Below are 6,683 nucleotides of genomic sequence, written 5' to 3'. Positions count from 1 at the left end.
GTTCTTTTTACGCGTTTTTTGTTTTGTTTATAGTTGTTTCATGACCCGAGGATCTGATACACCTCTGGTTCCCCCTCTTGAAGACCCAGAATCCGCACTAAGGAGGAGCAAAGGCAAAACCGTTGGAGAATCCGCTTCTTCAAAGAACTCACCACTCAAAAACCTAAAGTTTGTTTTCAGCAAGAAGAGGAGCAGCAAATCAGGAGCATCCAATGCCTCTTTGACAATCGAAGACCCAATTCAAGAAGATATCGAGTACGAGACCGAGGAAGAAGAAGAACCCACATACGAGCACGACTCCGAATTTGAAGACGATTTAGCTATCACTATGGCTAATATCGATGAAGTCCCCATGGGGGAATGGAAGAAGAGGATGCGCGATGACACCGGCCCGGGACTTCTGCAGCCCGCAATTCCCACGACCGCTACTTTCGAACTAAAAGGCCATATTCTCGCTCAACTCAAGGAGATTCCTTTTTATGGGAAGGATCACGAAGACGCCTACAAGCACTTGGACACAGTGAATGATGTGGCTGACTACTTCAATGTACCGAATGTTCCACGCGAGACCCAGCTTCTTCACATGCTTCCAATCACGTTTAAAGGAGCTGCAAAGGATTGGCTAAAGTCACTTCCTCCCGGATCGGTCACCACATGGGCCAAAATGAAAGAAGAATTCATAGACCATTTTTTCCCGCCCTCCAAAATAGCCAAGCTAAAGAAAGCCATTGCCAACTTCGAGCAACAACCCGAAGAAACTATTTATGAAGCTTGGGAAAGGTACAAGAGCTTGCTTAGAAATTGCCCACACCATGACCTCAATAGCCAACAAGAGGTCTCCATTTTCTATGATGGAGTCAATGTCACCACAAGGCAATTGCTCGATTCTCAAGGCCCGCTCACGAAGAAGGCGCCCCCGGTAATCAAGGAGTTAATTGAAGAATTCTCTAAGCACTCTAGAGAATACCACAATCCAATAAACGAAGTAAGTCGGGGGGTAGTGAACTCGGCAAATGATAGCATGGCGGCGGTGATAGCTAAGCTCGATAGTCTAGATAGAAGAATGACAAAAATGGATCAAACAATCCATGTTATTTGGGTTGGATGTGAAAATTGTAGAGGGGCCCATCTCACAAAGGATTGTGATTTGGATGAGAATGGAAACAAGAAGGCTCAAGTATTCTATTCAAGTGGCGATAGATACGACGATAATTGGCGGAAACCGAAGAAAGAATGGATCCCATACGAAGAATACAAGAAGGCTAAGGAGGAGAAATACAAGCAGAAGGATATGGGATTTTATCAAAAGGAAGAACCGGTAGAAAAGAAAGCCGATTTAGAAGAATTATTCACTAGATTCATAGTCGCGTCCGAAAAGAGACACAATGATCACGATGCTGCAATACACGAGACCATAAATATGCTAAGGAATCAGCAAGCATCCATTCTCAACATTGAGAAACAGCTGGGACAGCTTGCGCATCAAGTGAATGAAAGAAGACCGGGTCAACTTCCAAGTAACACCGAAACCAATCCAAGAATGGAGAATGTGAGTGTAGTGACCTCCAGCAATGAAGAAATATTCACACATGCACAGAGGATCTCCAAGAGGAAGACAAAAAAGGCAGAAGAGTCGGCTCCAGCTAAACCCGACCAGACTCGCCGAGCCCCTCTAATGGACTTGACGAGTCCATGCGTAAATGACAAAACCGTCAGTCCGTTAAATCCATATAATCCTCCTTTGTCATTCCCAATTAAAGCCATACATGTGGAAAAAGTTGAAGCATATAGAGCCTTTATGAAGCATGTTAAAGCCCTACAAGTCAATGTGCCATTTTTGGAAATGATGCTCAAAACACCCAAGTACTTCAACTTACTAAAAGGTCTCTTTGCTGCTAGGAAAGACTTGGCTGAAGTCGCGGAGATAATATTGAGTGAGCTACCCAAAAAGAAGGGCGATCCGGGGAGTATTATAATTCCGTGCCAGTTTGGAAATGCATTTGTCACCCAAGCGTTGACCGACTCGAGTGCAAGCATCAATCTGATGCCTTTCTCTTTCTTTAAGAAGTTGAATTTATCGGAGCCAAGACCGGTAAACATGAAGATCCATTTGGCAGACAAGACAACAATTCATCCATGAGGCGTTTGTGAGGATCTTCTTATTAAAGTCGATAAGTTCATATTTCCAGTAGACTTCGTGGTTGTTGATATGAAAGAAGACCCAGAAATTCCAATTATTTTGGGGAGGTCATTTTTAAACACCCCATGTGCTTTAATTGATGTATGTGAGTCTACACTAACGTTGAGGGTAGGTGACGAGTCTGCAATATTTAGAGTTGTACCAGAAGCCAAGCAAGAAGAGGAAAGAAAAGAAGAGATCTCATTTATCCATTCAGATGATGAGATACTACAAAAAGAACTTGCACTTTTGCAAGAAGAAGATCCAAGCAAGTTTTTGCTACATTCTGGAGAGGATGGAGATGTTAACAAGGACTTGGAGGAGATAGAAAAGCTACTGGAAGGAGCCGACTCAGAAAACACCCAGGAAATAATGAAATACGATCCGACTCGCCGAGTCACTTTACTGGACTCGACGAGTCCAGTCGAAATTGCCAACAACTTGGACGATTTAGATCTGCTTGTTGCTAGTTCTCTGCATATTCTGGACTTGGATATTTTTCATGATTCTTTAGAAGAACAAACAACAGAAGGAGAAATGGATACGGAAGTTCAACACACCCATATAGCATGTCTTGATGCAATTCTGCATGAAGATGGGGTAAGCACAGAAAAAGAGGAGAAAGCAAAGGATAGGAGAGTGGAGGTTGATCAACCATTCATTACCAAACCTAGAGCATGAACTTTCACAAAATACGAAGTAATTCAGTTTGAAGAAAAGGAGGTGCAAGTGAAGGTGAAAAAGAATGGGGTGAAGAAGAAAAAGAGGAGAAGAGAAGCCCAAGCAGCTGAGGATGATGTTGTAAAAAAGAAGAGAGAGGAATTAAAACGGGCTTACAAAAAGAAGATTCACGCTTACAAGACGAAGTACAAACCACAAAAGACCAGGCGTGCATTCCCGATGTTGGAAGATGACGAAACGTATATGAGAAGTAGTCCAGCTAACGACTCCTTAAAAAGAAGCGCTTGGCGGGAGGCAACCCGTTGTTTAGAGTTTGCTTTCTTTTACCTTTTTAGTTTTGTTTGAATTTTTTTTTCATTTTTTTCAGAATTTTAATCTTCCGAATCATCGGACATGTCTGCTTGAGAGTGCGCATGGACTAAGTGTGGGGTGGAATAAATTTTCTTTTCTAAATAAATGACAAAATTTTATAATTTTTGAATTGTTTGCAAGAGACTCGCCGAGTCTGACCATGACTCGATGAGTCCATTTAGATTTCAGAAAAGAATAACATCACGACCAGACTCGCCGAGTCTGACTCTGACTTGACGTGTCGGTATTATTTATAGAAAAAAATAATAATGGAATTACTTTTACAACCGGTAACTAGGGTTTTAACCCTAAAGAAATCAGTTTTTCACTACTCACTCGCCGTGCGCCTCCCTCCCAACTCCCTCTCTCAAGCATTCATCATCTCTTCAATTGTTCTTCAAGTTTTTTTTTTCAATTTCTATCACGAAAGGTAACTAATTTCTTCCTATTTTCTGTTAAAAGCATGATTTTAAGATGATATAGGGTAGTAATTTCATAGAAAACCCGATTTTGAAGAATAGTGAATTTCTAGGGTTTCGATTTTTCATGAATTATGTTGTTTTGCATGACTATTCTTGCCCTAATACCTTATAAACATGTCCCTGGACAAAACCCTTGAAGTAATTTTGAGATTTCATGGTTCAATTTAAACCAACTCGCCGACTGACTCGCGCAGTTCTTGCGACTCGCCGAGTCGTTCATGGACTCGACGAGTCGAGTCGGGGACACAGTTGTGACTTATTTTAATGATTTTTTGTGTTTTCTGGGTTTTATGTTCTGTGTTTTGCAGGGATAATGTTTCACAGGGGGCAAGGTTCTAGTGGACGCCAAGGAGATTTTCCTTGTTTAAATTTCCCTCAAATCGAATCCGCTTCTACCATGACGAGGTGGAAGAAGAAATTAGCTGAAGTAAGGAAGAAAGAAATTTGCGTGCCCAACAGAATTGATTGGGGTTAGTTACAATGTGTGCATTATGAAGAGGAGTTGGCTCCCTATCTTTTAAAGGAGTTTACTTACGAGGGAGAGACGATGGTTTGCAATGGGTGGAGTCGGGTTTTCCATATTCAAGAGTCGGTGTACCGAGAGCTTTGCCTAGAATTTTTCTCCACGGTATGTTTTCGTGGGGAAGATGACTGCTATCACCCGACAAGTGTCAGTTTCTGTCTTGGGGGCGAGTTTCATCAGTGCTCCGTGGTTGATCTCGCTTGTCGGATGGGTATTTATGACCGGTCATTGGTCTCGACCGCTATTTTCCGTGCATTTATGGAACACTCTCACAAGGTGTTCCTCGATGGAGTGACGAGCACGGGTTGGTGGAATACGATTTCCAACAAAGTGTATATTCCAAAATCAGCCCAGGAGGGAAGCATTCGGTCGCCTACACACCGCCTTATTCATCGCCTTATTTCCTCCACCATTAACCAAAGGAAGGATGATGACAAGGTTTCTAACCTTGATGTATTCTACTTATGGAGCATTATCACATTCGACATTTTCTACAATATTCCTTGGTGTTTGGTTTCATATTTAGCGGAGGGTGCGGTCAAAGACCGCAAGACATCGAAGATTTATGGTGGAATGTTTGTTACACGGCTCGCCAATTCGTTTGGGTTGATGACCCGTGGCGCGTGGAATTTGATGACTATGATTCCTACCCCTCCATTCAATCCTATTCTTTTTAGGAGGGTTAGGATCATTGAGGAATATGGTGGTGGTCATTATGCTATCCCGCATGATGATCCTGTTGTTGGTCCCGAGGCGCCGGGAAGGAGGGTCCGATCGAGGCGATAACGTGATGTAGAGGAGGAACCGCCGGTGATTTTGATAGACAATGATGAAGTACCAATGGATTGGTATAATGTTGAGATGAGGCGGTTACAAGATCAAATGGCGCGGGGTATCAAATTTAGCAATCAATCACATATTCGACTTTTTGACCACTTCAACATTCCGCATATCGATGGTGGTAACTTCCCGTATATTCCGCCGTGGGAAGAGGTGATCAATGCGAGAAGGAGTGGTGCGAGTGGAAGTGGAGCGGCGCCGGATCATGACGATGATGAGAAGGATTAGTTTCTTTGTGTTTTTATTGAACAATTTTTATTTTTATTTTTGTTCTTATTTGGTGTGTTTTGGGATTTGTTAAGACTTTTACTGTTTTGCTTGATGTTTGATTGCCTTGATGATTTTCAGAATTGGATTAGGAGTGCTTGAATAGAAGGGTTTAGAGTTATAGTGACAAGAGGGTTATAAAGAGTGAAAGAGAGAGTCAAGAAAGGGAAGTGTTAGAGTCAAAGTGTCAAGCCCGGTCCTTAGGGACATGAGCGAGTGAGTCTAGAAGTGAGGAGAAATTTTGAAGATTTATTAGAGGCTGGAATAAATGCAGAATATCATTTTTCGTCCAGTGGTCTACTCGTCGAGTGCACTAAACTAACTCGACGAGTCGCCTTATATTCTCACATATTCGAAGATGTCTGCGTTTATACTCGACGAGTCGCATATATGACTCGACGAGTCATTCATTTTTATACCGAGAGGACTGCTGATTTGATGCTGATGAGTGTACCACTTGACCACTTATTCTTCCATATCGATTCTTGAAGATCTTACACTGTTTCCCCTGCATATTTGGAGCTGCCACATGAGATTTTGACACCCAAGTCATGGATGAGTTATTCCCATGGCTGAAGGCAATTGAAGATGGAGCTGAAGAGAAGAGTATCAACCTATCGACTGCTACCCCAGGGGAGTTTGTTCCAATTTCCTCTATATATTTGCATTTTTATTTTTTTTTGCATAATATGCAATGAGGGCATTGCATAAAATAAGTGTTGGGGTAGGGGGTTGGTCACATATTAGAAAATTTAGAATCTTAATTTAGGCTAATTTTTAAAAAAATTGTTTCATACCAAAAATATTACTTAGGATTTAATTTAGAAAATTTTGGTAAAAGCAAATTAGGATTCCATGTTAGAATTGTGTTGATAATTGCATGAAAACCCAAATGTTTAGTTGAGCCTATACACGTTCTAGTGTATTTGTGGCTTCCTTATTCCAGTGAAATCATGGGACAAAAACACGACCCTGCTCACCCCGAGGGATGCAATATGTTTAGCAGCCTAAACCTGAAATGTATCCAGGAAAATTATTATCGTTAGCCAATAAAGGTTGAGGTTGAGCGCCCCTGCTTAAGCATGTAGGTTTATTGAGTGAAACAAAAGAGGTACATGTAAAAAAAAGAGAATTGCAAGAAAAGTTGTAAGAATTTTGGAGCAATTAGAGTGAAGATCAAAAGATCAAAATTCCAAGAAATTCAAAGAGTTGAAGATACCAAAAATCAATAAAGGTGGTGAATTCAAAAAGATCCAAGACAAATTAGCAAAGAAATGAAGAATTCAAAAGAGCTCCATAGTGGTATCATAAATTGTAATTCTAGATTATGTATGCTTGGGTTGCTCAACTAAAAAATACA

At 41.3% G+C, this 6,683-nt stretch overlaps 1 non-coding gene across 1 annotated transcript; it reads right to left on the bottom strand.

The window, feature by feature from the left end:
• Positions 1–712: 712 nt before the first annotated feature.
• Positions 713–819, bottom strand: LOC111888249 (small nucleolar RNA R71). Its single transcript, XR_002849129.2, has one exon. It is a non-coding gene; the product is annotated as a small nucleolar RNA R71 (small nucleolar RNA).
• Positions 820–6,683: the final 5,864 nt, after the last annotated feature.

Source organism: Lactuca sativa, chromosome 9 (assembly GCF_002870075.4).
Source record: "Lactuca sativa cultivar Salinas chromosome 9, Lsat_Salinas_v11, whole genome shotgun sequence".
Lineage (NCBI taxonomy): Eukaryota > Viridiplantae > Streptophyta > Magnoliopsida > Asterales > Asteraceae > Lactuca > Lactuca sativa.
The sequence above is the reverse complement of the archived record's forward strand: the minus strand, read 5'-3'. Positions and strand labels throughout refer to the sequence as shown.